Raw genomic sequence first — 14986 nt, 5'->3', positions numbered from 1 at the left:
GTTGTAACGATATCATCTGCTTGTCGGAGACATGGACTACAAAGTCATCCAAGATTTACCTGACGGGGTTTAGCAGGCCTATCCATTCATATAGGCGGTTTCAAAACAGGAGATCAAAAAGGGCAAGTGGTGGCTTAATAATGTACATCAGAGATAGTATCCGCAAAGGCATCAAATTAGTAAAAAATGAATTTGACTGTATAGTATGGTTGAAAATGGACAAAGTATATTAGAAGATTGGTATTTGGGATTCACATATATTGCACCAGAAAGTTCTCCTATACACGCATTCTATGATCGGGATATATTTGAGACGCTAGAGCAAGATATTGCACAGTTCTGTAGACAGGGACGTACGGTGATGTTTGGTGACATGAACAGTAGGGTTGGGCGAAAGATTGATTTCATTGAAAATGAGGAATCTAACGGCTTAGAATTCAGTGAACAGCTAAATGAAAAGCCCCCGCGGCGGGCGTTATCAGATCAAGGGAGTAACCGTTACGGTGAACAGTTGGTACAGTTATGTAAAGCGGTCAATGTGTGCATTATGAATGGAAGATCAGGGACCCAGGGTGATAACGGGAAAATCACGTGCATAACGCATAACGGTGAAAGCGAAATAGACCTGCTTTTGACAAAATACAGTAACTTTGAATTCATATCAGACTTTAAAGTCAAAGAATTTAATGAATTCTCAAACCATGCGCCACTGACATTTATAATTTAAGTTAGATCTCATAATGATGATCGACAGTTGAAAACGAAAGTTATTTATAAGTGGGATGATAAGTACAGAGATAGTTTCCGTGGCGTTATAACAAGTGAGTTAAACAAAGTAAATGCCTTAATAAATGACGATAACAAGAGAATTGATGAAAAAGTAAACGGTCTGAGTGAAATAATCACATCAAAAGCGAACGGGTACTTTCAACGTAGCGTTACATACACTGCGCACAGATTTACTGACTATGAAAAGCAACACAAAACATGGTTTGACGCAGAATGCCGAAGAAAACAATCGTTGTATAAGCAGTCTTTACAGACTTTTCTATGTCGCAGAAATGACGAGTGTAAACGTCAATTCCTACAACACAAACGTGACTACAAATTCCATGTCAGAAAGGTTAAACGGCTATTTAACAGGAATAGAGCTAGGTCGATGAATGAAATGCGTTACAAAAAACCACGCGAGTTCTGGAAAATATTTAAAGGCCCGCGCAATTCTAAAACAGATACGGATACATTAAAAGGTGAGGACATCTTTAAACACTTTGAACAACTCTCGCAGGGAATGTCGAACGATGAACCGGATGTAGCTGAATTTGTGGGTGGATTTAACGTAAGGGAACGAATCGACCAACCATCATATGTAGAACTCGACTATCGAATTACACTCGAAGAAGTCCGGAAAGCGTGTAGTAAACTAAAGCGCAACAAAGCAGCTGGTATAGATAATTTGATAAACAAGTATTTTTTAGAGACAATAGACATTATGGTGCATCCATTCGCAGAACTCTTTAACCAGATTTTTGACACCGGTGTGTACCCAAAAAATTGGTCAATCGGAGTTATAATTCCACTATTAAAGAAACAACCTGCTGACGATCCCAACAATTACAGGGGAATAACTCTGATAAGTTGTCTTGCGAAGTTATTCACTACTGTTATAAACGAGCGTTTAAAAAATGGGCAGATGCAAATGATAAACTTTCAGATGCCCAGTTTGGGTTTAAGCAAAAGCACAGAATATCTGATGCCGTTTTTGTTTTACATGCCTTAATAGAAAAATGTCTTACTGACAAGAAACCGTTATATGCTGCGTTTGTGGACTTTCGAAAAGCATACGATTCTGTCTCTAGAGTATCTTTGTGGTACAAGTTAATTAAAGCAGGAGTCGACGGTAAGATGTTTACAATATTGCGGGATATGTATAATGACGTTAAATTATGTGTTAAATACTGTGAAAATGTCTCCGAGCTTTTCGCAAATAACATAGGCTTAGTTCAAGGGGAGATAACTTCCTGCATAATGTTTTCTATTTTCTTGAATGACTTGGAACACTCACTTCAAGATAACGTGTTTTCTGAATTATCAGTAGACGAAATAAACATTTTCCTAATATTGTACGCCGACGACTGTTTATTGTTGAGTGAAACACCGGAAGGGCTCCAAGACCACCTCAACTCGTTATCACGTTATTGCGACAGGTGGAAACTACATGTCAACGTAGAGAAAACGAAAATAGATGTTTTAAAAAAGAGGGGGCGATATCCGCAATCTGTGAATGTAAACGTATTTATGGTTTTGTTAAAGCAAAGACTGTTGGATCAATACATTACTTCTTGGAGATTAGCTGTAAATAACTCACCAACTCTCGCATTATATAAGGAAGTTAAACTTGTATTTGAGTTCTCTCCACATTTATCAGTTATAGAAAACAAGAAGCATAGACATGCATTAACAAAATTAAGACTATCATCCCACTGTTTAGAAATTGAACATGGGCGCCATAGAGGAATTGAAAGAAGAAATAGACTGTGTACATTGTGTGACAAAGGTGTGATCGAGGATGAATACCATTTCGTTATCGAGTGTGAAGCTTACAATGAGCTTAGACTAAGGTTTATTTCCCCAAGATATAGGATTCGACCAAGCATGTTTAAATTTGTGGAGTTACTGTCAACTCAAAATAAGACGATTCTAAACAGTTTATCTAATTTCTTGTGTAAATGTTTTATTAAACGTCTTAATTTGATAAATAGTATAACTTAATAACGCAAATCACAGTCCTGTCAATTGTATTTGTAAACATATCGCTCTCAGCTTTTTTATGTATGTTTACTATCATGCACTGTCTTGAATGTTTTCGTTAACTTTGTACATGCATTCATTATCGTGTATATTTATTTGTACATTTCTTGACGTAATGCCTAAACTTTCTATGGAATCATCGATATGCTGTATATGTATAAGATAATAAACATTCTGTTCTGTTCTGTTCTGTTCTGATATTTATTGTTTTATTGCATACACTGTCAACTGGATTGTATGCCTAAAATCGATTGGCATTTGCGAACAGCTGTCAATCGAACCATTCTTTTTTATATCATATAAACCGCTGTTTAGAAATAACACTCGTTATTGTTCGACGCTTTAAATAAGCTATCTCTGACCCAATAAAACAATTATTCATGTTTCTTTATTTTGTGTACATTATACAATTATTTATTATAAAGTTATTAAATATGATGTGATTTTCGTCAGTGAAAGTTGAACCTGTGTTGGCGTGCTAGTCCATAACTGCTTCTTTAAATATATCCAAAAATATATATTAAGTTAAAATGCAATTTATACATGACCTTATTTTTTAAATATGCTCATTCTGTTATCAATTAAAAGAATATATATGTCCATGTGATATTTAATTGTGAACTCCCAAAACCGCTGAAGATGTTAACTGTTAAACAGTTTTTATTTGCATCGCCTGTGTTGGGGTTCAGATGTACTGCAGTACATGTATGTGAAACATATTAAACGAAAACCATTTTTTGGCATTTCAAAAAGTTTCCTAATATCTAGCTTACATAAAGTATTTTCGTCTTGATCGCAAATGATGTTTATTTTGGTTTTCTGGTTAGGAGTTAATTGATTAACTTTCAATGCCTTATGATTAAATTAATAGAACGCCGAGATCCCACTTGATTCAGCTGTGTTACCGCCAGCACTTTATGATCAGCAATTATTTAATCAACAAAAGCTAGTCAATGGATCGATTGTTCAGAATTGTATTTAAGTCAAAAATGTTGTTGACATCATTTTTGTTCACGTTTGAAGGTGAACTATTGTTTTATGAGCTCGTATCTTTATATAAAAATCCTAGCTGAAACAGCTGTCTTGAACCGTGAAAGGAATATTGCAGATCACGAGTAAAATACTATAAAAGCAATACAGATGTTAAAATTAACAATATTGACCGTAAAAAACAACACTATTAATTTTAACACAGCTCTGAACACTGGGCCTGATAATTCATTTCAAAACCCCTCCATAGTGTATACTTATCATTGATAGGACAGAACTTTACTTTTCAAGCCATTATCAATATATGTAGTAAAAAGGTTTATGGCCAGCAATTGAACCACCGTCAAACATGAATTTGTTCAGCTTTTGCAGTGTAAATTTTTGAGAATTTGGCAGTGCACGAATTTCATTTTATCATTCATTATCCTATTAGCCAATTCAATGTCAATATGATAACATGCTTAACATGACTATGAATCTAAAAGAGTCCATCTGTTCACATTAAGACCATTATGGCCTTTTTGGATTAACATCGTGTTTTTATGTAATTCATAAGTTTTCCGCTCCAAACATACTCTAGATCTCTCCATTTAAATTATTTATCTTATTAATCTTGTTATTTACCTAATGCTGGTATTTGAAGGGAATTTGAGGTATATGTATTAATATGTACAATAAACGGGCACAGTAAATTATACAAACAGTTATAACAGTTTGTAATCTGCTTATCATTGCAACTGAAATCATAGCTAAAATGATTGATTTTGCAATTTATTAGTCCTCCAACTGTATTTACTCTCGTAAGAAAGCATACAGTTTCCTTTCTACACACCAAACCCTTTCAAATGATACCAGAATGCTATGGATGCACATATGTGTGGTTAGATACCTCAAGGTAAATTAATTATCTTACCATATTCTGCGGCTCTTTTTGTCTTTATTTTTAACCACGATATCTCTATCACGGAGAACACTGTTTCACATTCAGAGGTACTCTTCGATGTTTCTTTTGTACCAATTGTATCCATGGATAATAATTTTAAAGACAAGTAAAATAATTTAACAACTAGACTTCACTTATCACAAAATATTTTGCAACACGTCCATTCGAAATAGTCTGAAGCTAATTTTTTGTAACATACACTTTTTCGCAGGGACAAATGCAATCTTTCTACACCTGGCGGTTATATCCAGAATATGTACTCACATTTTATCTTAATAAGTGGTTTGCACCTTTGTTTATTGTGAAGTGATAAGCACTCAAGTTTCAAAGAGCTGATTCCATTATGAACAAGAAATCATTACACCTGGATAACAATTGATCGACAATAAATCGATTTTTTATTATTATAATCAAAAAAGCGTCAAACAACAGTATGTTGACATGAAACTGAATTACAGCAAGTATCAAACAGAAGACACGTGCAGAACAATAATTAATATGAAAAGCTACAGAAACAAGCTCACTAGCCAACAATTTAAACATAAGCCCCGTTTAATGGCACAGGGTAAACGCCAAAGACAGAGAACAATAACAATCACAAATAAGAAACATGGAACAACAGCACAAAACTCCACAAACAACACACTACATACATACTATATAAAAACTAGGTCTGTTTATCAAGGATTGTTAGGTACCGCCTTGGAACGGTCAGTATAATTAATTTAATGAGGGTTTAAACCAATACTAATGGGAAATAATGAACAGGTAGAACAAGAAGTTACTCGATTTTTGAAACGATTTTTGCAATGAGTATCCAACATCTATAGTTTTTATTCCAATTCTAAACGAGCATAGTTTATCGGATTCTGTATCTACACAATACTGAAGTACCGGACAGCTTATAGGTGGAAGAGAATTTCCATTAATTAAATATTTTATGTTTAAGAGTGTCAATATCGTTGCGTGATATTTCCAGAGGGAAAATTGTTGAAAAGGTTGATGTCCTGATAACGTTTTGTAGATCTAATAGAAAAGAACAAACACATCATTTGACTGTGTGATTCTACATGCACACGATTAAAGCAGCTTAGCAAGTGAGTTTTTAACCTAACTTCAAATATAAGATGTATGAGAAGGAACACTTAAAGGTTTATGTACACGTCGTGTTTCGTAACTGTAAAACGTTTATTGTAGTTTAAGTGATCTATTTTACATAGCTGAACTAGATTTTTAGTGGTTTTAAATATAAAATACAATAGAACAAATGAATATTAATAGTTCAAGAATTGACTTTATCCAAAGCATTGATATTAACAAGACAAACGTTTTATATCGCAAAGAAAACTAATGTTGCATTCCATTAATTCTATTGATATTGATCAATGCAATAATATTGTTAGACACAATCATTATGATAGGTTATCCTACTTCACTCAACCTTTTATTCACTTAACCAAAAGTATTCCACTTTATACTGTTCGTGTGGTGTAGTAACAAAAGTTCTCAAAGGCCGATAATCTTTGCCAGGAATGTTTTCTCTTGACATACGCATGTTAGAAATTGATTTCCTAAATGTATTTCTTCTTTCCATTTAAACAAATAATTTAAACAAATTGCTGCATAACCAATACTAATTATTAATCTTATTACACTCACAATTTACGCTGACACCGAAAACAACAACGTTATAGATCAATGAACACGTATCAACGAATCGATCTTATCTCGTTTAAGATATTTTAAACTCGCAATAATCCCGGAAGTGAAAAGAACACAAATTATATTAATATATCTCCATAAGAACACGGAACAGGTTATCGAACTCACTGAATTAAGAAATATTAATAACAGACACATAGTTGCATTTTAACTCTTTTGGAGTTCCGTATAATGTTTGTGTATTGGATTAATTTTAAACTATAAATGTAATAAAACAAGACGGAATGTTACCGCTGAATGTAACATAAACTGAAAAAAATTAATAAATTTAATATTTTTCGTAGCTGAAACGCTCAAAGAAATATTTTCTGACCATTTTTCCAATATCAGGCCCATGTCTCTCAAAATATTACGGTTTGGGTAAAAGGAACCCATTCTTCATGCTAAAGAGAATGCTATTTAGAAAAGGTTCAGCATTATATTCGTCAAACTAAACGTTTCTGATATCCTACATGAATTAAAACCAACTTGAGTCATCCATTGCCATATCTGTCCAAATTCCCACTCTCATCATTTTCCCCGTCTTAACCCACTTATTATTTCCATTTAATCGCTTTCTCTATATTACCATTTCTTTGCCTCATACCTCCCTTTTGATTCATCAAATCTCGTCTTGTTAATGTTCAATTTAACAGAACAGTCTTTACACCATAATAAGCAACTATATGGAATGCCAGAAATAAGAGACATAACCTCAGATTTCTTCTCTATTTAAAATATTAATTGTTTTGTGCATATTTCAAGACAGTTATGGCAAACGTCTTAAGGAACATGTTAATTTTTAAAACATGAAGTGTTGCACGCACAGAATATTGAACTAAGTTTGAAGCTTTGTCTGAAATAACTGGCTGCATTGCAAATAACCTCGTAATAATTTCATGTTTTTCATTGTCCGGAAGCAATTGAACAGGAAGTTGTTGTCGTGATGTCCTATAATTAATCACATTTATATGACGTCTCTGTTCACATACGGATGCCCGTGTATAGACAAAATCATTTATTCCAGTAACACAGTTTCAGCTTAGGGCAATGTCAGCAAATATATGCCTTTGGCTACACACAAACGTCATAATATATGTTTATACAGATGTCCACAAAACAGAACAATTTTAAAAGAATATTATCATATAAGTTGTAGGTGTAAAACATACATATCCAAGGCGTGGTAATCGAATCGTTCACTTCACAAACAATCTAGTGAAAATAAGTTCGGTGTGAGAGGAACAAAATAATTTTTCTATAGAAATCATTTAACATTTAAAAATAATGCTTCGCACGGATTGTTCGTTAATGAAGCTTTCTTTTTATAACAAATAAAACCTCAATCCACCTAGCGGTGGTATCACCTTAATTCATCATAAGTGGTTTGCAACTGGTTTGTTTATTGTGAAGTGAGGAGCACTCAAGTTTCAAAGAGCTGATTTCATTACATTTCATCGAAACAAAATTGTTTACTTTATTATCATTTAATTGAGCCTTATTACTGAAACACGAAAATTAATAACTGGTAGAACGAGTGGTTGCCTCTGCTATGAAACAATGCCTGCAATTATTATCCAACACTTTACAGTTTTATTCCAATTCTAGTTGAGCGTATAATTATTGAAATATGTATAAACTCAATACACAAATTTCAGACCGTCTGTTTAATAGTGTTTCCATTTATTAAATCATAACTTACGAATACAAGGCAAATACAAATACAAATATCGCTGCGGGCCATTTCCAAAGGGAAGATAAGAAAGAATTCAAGTTTACGATTTGTCATTGTATGTGCCTAATTAAAAATGTATAATGTGATTGCGTTAAAATGATTTTGTCAGTGCGTAAGAATATACTTGTTTAATGGTAAATGTTCTTCATATACAATAGGTCTAATGACTTAACCAAGCAGTCAATTCACAAGAGACCCACAAGGCAACACGTTCTATTGAATAATTACGAACGAAGGAGATAGAGAATGAAATCAATGTATTATGAATGTTCTAGAAAATAATTATCATTGTTTGTTAGTATGTCCTCATTATTGGGAGAAACGAATAATAATATACTCAGGTATTTTATGCTCAGGCTTAATGTGAACAAAATGTACAACTGATTGTCTTGTAATAAAGGAAGATCAAAGAGGATCGATTCTTTTCAGCATTTGTTCGGAGCTTTTTACTTGTGTAATTAATCAGCGAATATCAAAATGGTGTGATAAAAATAATATTTAAAAAGAGGTCGGTCCATAGCTGATGCAGCTTTCATTCTTCAATTTTAACAAACGTTTATATTGCTGATTTATGGCCATGAAACATTTTTAAGATTCCATGTTTCTCAATGACCTAGGGTTGAAGCTGTATAAATCGAATTAAGATCGTAAGATGTTTTGTATAACACGCTCTTTGTACCAGTTAGTTATTCAGATAACTCCAATATCGCAGTAGGCTTAAGGCAATGGTAAATAATGTACCTGATAATATTTTCTCTATTCGTTTAAACTTGGAATGATATTTACAAAATAGAAATAATTGTGTGTTTACTTTGCAGGATTATGTTTATTTATTTCTTTTATTAGCCGATGGTATGATTGTACTTGGAGATTTAGAGATAAACATTGTTAGTGTTTTGTAGTTTTACGGGAAAGAGGTGATACAAAACGAAATGAATATTATAGAGAAATGAACTAGTTGAAATTCTTTTTACAGTTTTGTGTTACATTGACTAAAACTGTTTTTTTTTATCTAAATATCCGAACTCTGTAGTGTGTAAGTGTAAAAAACACCTCTTTCACAAGCACGAGATGGAGGTAAATTCATTCATTCGTTTGTACATTCGGTCGTTCGGTCATTCATTCATTCATTCATTCATTCATTCATTCATTCATTCATTCATTCATTCATTCATTCATTCATTCATTCAATTTATTGAGCAATACATTGAGCAATTTATTGATTTTTTTTCTGAATTGTGTATTTATTTTTCGTTTGTTCATTCATTTGTGCGTTCGTTCTTTCTTTCGATCGTTCGTTCGTTCGGTCATTCATTTATTCCTTCAATCAATAATTATTCCATTACTAAGTCATTCATTCATTTTCATTCATCAATAAACTCTTATGATTTTTTTTTTGAAAAGTCTAAGACTTGAGCACTCCTCAAATATGCCTTGTCGAAATTCCGATGTTTCTGGGAATGTTCTTTGAGCCAGGAAATAAAGAAGCTTTATGTGAGCAAGTGACATCTATAAGGCAAAAATAATGCTCTAATAGTCGAAAACACATGTTATATCATTGAACGTCCACAAACTCACTCGAAGTTGTTAATATTGCATACTTTTGAGACATACCTTTCACAAGGTTCAGGTTTTTTTGCACATTAAGAGATAGACACTTACTAGAAAACAAATGTCATGATAACGAATGTCGACGTCTATTTTCTCGTTCATTTATTTAATTAATTTTATAGTGTCTACTAGACCTGAAAGGTGTACTTATTATAATTTATAACACAAACGGATCCGGGTACAGATGGGCGTTTTTTTTTTCAAACTGGTCTGTATAATCAATTAAGATAATAAATCAAAAATTTATAGAGGTACATGGCCTTCTTAACCTTATATTATTATTAGTATCGACCGTGTAAGGGTTCAGATGTATTGCAGTACACGTATGTTAAACAAACTAAACGAAAAACAACTTCTTGTTGTATCACAATAAAAATATTTCCTGATATCTAGCTGATATTATGTATTTTCGTCTTGAAAGCGAATGAAGTATTTCTTTTACTTTTTTTGTTCACGTTTATCAAATTAATGAAAGTTCTGATATCCAGCTATTTTTTCATATTCTGAGGAATGTATCGAACATAGTTCATATCCAACTGCCAATGGTTCTAGTTCTAGTTGCTCAAGTGTAAGTTTAATTTTAGGAATGTGGGCTTTATTTCTCAATTATGTTTTGTTGTTTCTATTTGCTTTCTGCTTAGAAGTTCATTAATTGACTTTCACTTGCTTATTATTAAATTAATAAAACGGCGTAAATCCCAATTGATTCAGCTGTGTAACCGCCAGCATTTTGTTTATCAAGTATATTTTTAACAAAGCTCTGAACAATGGATTCTATAACTCATTTCAGAACTCCTCCATAGTGTTTACTAATCATTGATAAAACAGAACTTACTTTTCAAGACATTATCAAATATATGGAGCAAAAAGGTTTATGTCCAGTAATTATACAACCGTTATACGTAAAAAAATCCGTTTTTGCAGAGTCAATTTTAAAGAATTTGGCAGTGCACGAATTTCATTTTATTATTCAATATCCAAGTATCCAATTTAATATAAATATGAAATCATGCTTAACATTACTTAGAATCTTAAAGATTCCATATGTTCACATTAAGACTGACTGTTCACATATATGGCCTTTTGAGATTGACACTTTGATTTGATTTTACTTGATCCACACACACGATCTAGATTTCTGATTTCTCCATTTATATTATTTATCTTAGTTTTGTTATTGACATCATTCATGTTGGCTTTATTTGAAGGACATTTGTATATGTATATGGTAAATTATATGTAGCAAGGTGCATATTTCAGTATTTTATTAGTTTGTGTGTTTGGTATGGTTCTATATCGTATATCGTTTTGTATTGTTTGTGTATCGTCGTGTTTAGTGTTGTGCTACGTGGTTATTGTCCTCTGTGCGTTACTGTCCGTCTATGTCCGTCAATGTCCGTCTTTGTCCGAGTGCGTCAGAGCGTGAATACTGGTTATGCGAGTTTGTCTAAATTTATAGAGTGATTGATTGGTTCATAATGCCTTTTCCCCTTTTCCCCGCTTCATTGCACACGCCCTTATTTATATATACACATAAATCATTCTGTTCTGAATCATCATCGACGCAAGTCAAGATTTCAATTGTAACAGTTGTTACTATTTATTTAATATTCGCTCTTATCATTGAGCTGAAATATTCTTATTTATTTAATATTCGCTTAACTTCGTCCACCTGATAGGTATGGCGAGTGGGCTTATCAGCAAACAGCTGAATTCTTTGTTTGAGACTAAGTAGATTGAGTAGGCTTATGTATGAGTTGTACTGGTCTCATTATAGCATTTCAGGTAGTTTTCACAACAATATTAGTAGTTTTATTATTATAGCGCAGTGTACTATGGTTTTACCCATTATAATATTCATATTGCGTTACAGGCATTTTCATTGCGAAGCGACTGCTGCCCTTTGTGACATATATGTATTAACAGTTGTATCTGTTTGAGATATACTCTATTGTATTTGCCACATCCTTTGTCTCATGTTTTATAAACAATACTTAAGCCTTTGCTATACATTATGAGATTTTATTTTTCTCGTAATATTATTTGAATACAATATCGTTGACACTTAATATTGATATCTATCATATTTCATTTCTTTGAGATAAAGTTATTTACTCTCTTTACCCGGAAAGTATGTTTCCTGAATGTAGGGTACATTCCAACCAGGAGGGGGAGTATGTAGCAAGGTGCATATTTCAGTATTTTATTAGTTTGTGTGTTTGGTATGGTTCTATATCGTATATCGTTTTGTATTGTTTGTGTATCGTCGTGTTTAGTGTTGTGCTACGTGGTTATTGTCCTCTGTGCGTTACTGTAGAGGACAGATAACTTCAAGTTTCCGGAGTACTGACGGACCTGCTCACCATCCACGGTAGCGGTTCTGTAAAGTATACCATTATCAAGAGAAAGAGATGAAAGGTCACGGAGTAGACAACGGACTTCTCGAGATAACTCCTCCCCCCTCGGCCGAGAACCGGACCGCAGGATGGAAACAACTCTGGAAACATCAGCATCCTTGGCCTGCTCCTGCACCCAATCGACAGGATTAACTGGGACAGTATCTGAAAAAATATCATCTCCAAGGACTGCATCACTATCACAAGAAAGACTCTCAACAGCAGCAAAAGAAGTAGTAGCTGCCAGACAAATAGCTTTGACAGCTTCAGAAAACATCTGTGGCTTACGACTCAAACCATCACAGTCGTTATTAGATTTGCCGGACTTGTAAACAATATCGAAGTTGTACGCAGACAAGGCCGCCACCCAGCGGTGACCTGTCGCGTCAAGCTTCGCAGACGACAAAACATAAGTCAATGGATTGTTGTCCGTGAAAACAGTGAAGGTGTTACCAAACAAATAGTCGTGGAACTTGTCGGTGACAGCCCATTTGAGTGCGAGGAATTCTAGCTTATGAGCAGGGTAATTCCGCTCACCTGCCGAAGACCTCGGCTCGCATAAGCAATCACCTTCTCCTCGCCTTCCTGCTCCTGTAAAAGAACTGCGCCTAAACCGGTCCCACACGCGTCTGTATGGACGATGAAGGGTTTACTGAAGTCAGCGAAAGCTAGGACGGGAGAAGAAGTAAGTTTAGTCTTTAAAAGATCAAAAGAATGTTGCTGGGCGTCGGACCAGGACCACGGGGATGGGGAATTTCTTTTAGATTTCCTAGACTTCTTAGAAGACTTGGTGGAACCGTGCCCTTCGAGGAGTTGGTTAAGGGGATGGGCTATCTTAGAGTAACCCTGTATAAACCTACGGTAGAAACCAGCAGTCCCTAAAAAACTACGCAACTCCTGGACATTCTTAGGGACGGGCCAATCAGAAATTGCAGATGTCTTGTCCGGGTCAGTGGAAATACCATTGGCCGAGATAACATGGCCAAGGTAGGTAACTGACGACTTAAAGAACTCGCATTTTGAGCCTTTTAGTTTAAGACCATGAGAATGGAGGCGTTGAAAAACAGATTGGAGACGGGACAAATGTTCTTCGAAAGAGTCAGAGAAGATAAGGATATCGTCAATGAAAACAAGACATTCTCTGAGGTTTAAATCGCCCATACATTTCTCCATAAGACGCTGAAATGTAGCGCCACTGTTCGTCAGACCGAAAGGCATTCGGTTGCACTCAAAGAAGCCAAGATTGCCTACAGAAAACGCTCTGACGCACTCGGACAAAGACGGACATTGACGGACATAGACGGACAGTAACGCACAGAGGACAATAACCACGTAGCACAACACTAAACACGACGATACACAAACAATACAAAACGATATACGATATAGAACCATACCAAACACACAAACTAATAAAATACTGAAATATGCACCTTGCTACATATACATACAGTTATAACAGTTTGTAATCTGCTCATCATTGCAACTGAAATCATAGGTAAAATGATGTATTCACCAGTCGCTCGATTGCACATATGAGTGAGTCTGATACCGCAAGGTAAATTAATTATCTTACCATATTCTGCGGCTCTTTTTGTCTTTATTTTCAACCACGATATCTCAGCAACGGAGAACACGGTTTTAAATTCAGAGGTACTCCTCGATGTTGCTTGAGTAACAATTGTATCCATGAATAATAGTTTTAAAGACGCACTAATAAAGAAATAGACTAAAAGTTTCCCAAGCAGTTTCGTAACACGTCAATTTCATATAGACTGAAGTTAAGCTTTTGTAACATACACTTTTGTTTTGCATGGAAAAAATGCCATTTTTATCCACCTGGCGATTGTATCCAAGATTTGTTATCACATTTAATCAAAATGAGTGATGAGCACCGTGGTTTAATTGGAAGTGAGGTCAAAAAGCTCATTTTATTACGAACAAGAAATCACAACACCTGGAAAATATTTGATCGAAATCAAAACGTTTTTTTTTTGGGAAATTGAATTTGGAAAAAGTGCCAAACAAGTTTTATTTCGACATGCCATTAAATATTAGAAACTTAAGAACTGTAAACACGTGCAGTGAAATAATAATGGAAAATGAACAGGTAGCACAAGTGGTAACCACTACCATGAAACGATTTTTGTAATGAGAATCCAACATCTGTAGTTGTATTCCAATTCTAAACGAGCCTAGGTTTATTGAACTCTGTATCCATACAATGCTGAAGTATCGGACCGCTTATGTAAGAGTATTTCCATTGATTAAATAATTTATGTATACGAGGGCCAATATCGTTGCATGATATTTCCGGAGGGAACATTTTTATAAAAGTTAATTTCTTTATAATGTTTCGTGATATTTAATAGAAAAGGAAATACACATCTTGTGACTGTGTGATCCTACAAGTACACGTTGAGTGCTACTTTGCAAGTGAGTTTTAAATTAACTTCAAATATAATGTGCATGTGTAAGTATACGTAAATGTTCATGGACACGTCGTGTTTCGCAACTGTAAAAAGAGTATTGTAGTTTGGATGATATAATTTACATATTCGTATTCATCGACCAATACCATTTTGTGGAATATCAATATGAAATCAGGTCACCACGCCCCAAGTTACAACATTAAGGTAATCGAAGAGCTAGCATTTTGGTGGTCTTAATTATAAAACACAACAAAACAAATGAATACTTATAGTTCAAGAATTGTTTTTAAAGCATTGATATTAACAAGACAAACGTTTCATATCGCAAGGAAAACTAATCTTCCATTCCATTAATTACATTGATATT

General features: G+C 34.2%; 1 protein-coding gene across 8 annotated transcripts in view; it reads right to left on the bottom strand.

Moving 5' to 3' along the window:
* LOC128242890 (short transient receptor potential channel 7-like) overlaps positions 1 to 14986 on the bottom strand; it is a 279075-nt gene that overhangs the window by 128095 nt on the left and 135994 nt on the right. Inside the window, exon 1 of one of the 8 annotated variants that reach the window (XM_052960302.1) lies at positions 13764 to 13838. The exons of 6 other annotated variants lie outside the window; for them this stretch is intronic. The gene's annotated coding sequence lies outside the window, so the exon portion shown is untranslated. Of the gene's footprint in view, positions 1 to 4714; positions 4815 to 13763; positions 13839 to 14986 lie in introns of those variants that run through there. One more of the 8 variants, XM_052960298.1, reaches the window with a different exon arrangement.

The sequence above is a fragment of the Mya arenaria genome, chromosome 8, assembly GCF_026914265.1.
Source record: "Mya arenaria isolate MELC-2E11 chromosome 8, ASM2691426v1".
Lineage (NCBI taxonomy): Eukaryota > Metazoa > Mollusca > Bivalvia > Myida > Myidae > Mya > Mya arenaria.
The sequence above is the reverse complement of the archived record's forward strand: the minus strand, read 5'-3'. Positions and strand labels throughout refer to the sequence as shown.